The sequence below is a fragment of the Formica exsecta genome, unplaced genomic scaffold, assembly GCF_003651465.1.
Source record: "Formica exsecta isolate Colony F162 unplaced genomic scaffold, ASM365146v1 scaffold395, whole genome shotgun sequence".
Lineage (NCBI taxonomy): Eukaryota > Metazoa > Arthropoda > Insecta > Hymenoptera > Formicidae > Formica > Formica exsecta.
The window spans coordinates 855,806-856,840 of record NW_021851188.1 but is presented as its reverse complement, the minus strand read 5'-3'; positions in this window follow the sequence as shown (position 1 = coordinate 856,840).

The following is a 1,035-nucleotide window of genomic DNA, read 5'->3' as shown; positions in this document are numbered from 1 at the left end:
ATTTCTATGTCAGGCCCTATGGAATCGATCCACAAAGGAAAGTTAAGTGATTCATTAAACGTCAGAAATCCCGCTACAGGAGGGAACGAATTCCCGATCTTCCTGATTGCTCCCGATAGCAGTGATTTCGGCAGCGAATTAACGACTGTTACCGTTGTCATCATCTTCAATATATGAGATAAAAGTTCACGTAAAAAAAACATGTTCTTCCACGAGAGAGAAATATCCTTTTTATTAAAAAACAATTGAATATAACGATCTTTATGTATATGTGGTTACAATCGAATATATTTAAGAAAAATGAAATACATGCGCTTTTATCATTGCTTGGTTAAATATGTGAGTACATATAAGTTTAGGGTACCAAATGTGCTCGAGACAAATTAAATCCGATAACAGCAAGAATTTAAAAAAAGATCAATTCAAATATTTAGCATTAAATATTCAACGTTATAAATTATAAATATTTAAAATTAAACATTAAATAAAAAATTACCAATCAATTAATTTGTTTATAAATTTTCCGCTACTTGTCGCGATTGTATTTAGAATAGGAATTCGATGGAGCGTCTCGCACACTGTTATTACTGCTCGAGTGTCGCCGTGGGAATAATAACAGGTAGAGAAGGAATTTTCTTGATGGGGCGTCTTGCCCCATTACAGTATTATTCAAGTATCGTGCCAATAATAACAAAGCCGTAACACGTAAACAATATAGCTCACTATACGTCACCAAAGTCGAACACCATGTTATTGATAATTCGCTGCTGTGCGAATTATTTTACGTACTATATAACATACATTTATGTAAATTTTATAAGAATTTTAAATTGTAAACTAATTATTTATTAAATGATTGATTATATCACAATTCTTTTCGTTATGCTAATTACTCGATTCTGTGATCTATCGTTTTACTGCGCATTTTTTGTAATTATACTAATTTATCAATATATATTAATAATGTATCAATAATATATTATTTATATTTATTTATATTATATTGTTTTATTCATTTATATTTATATTAAATTA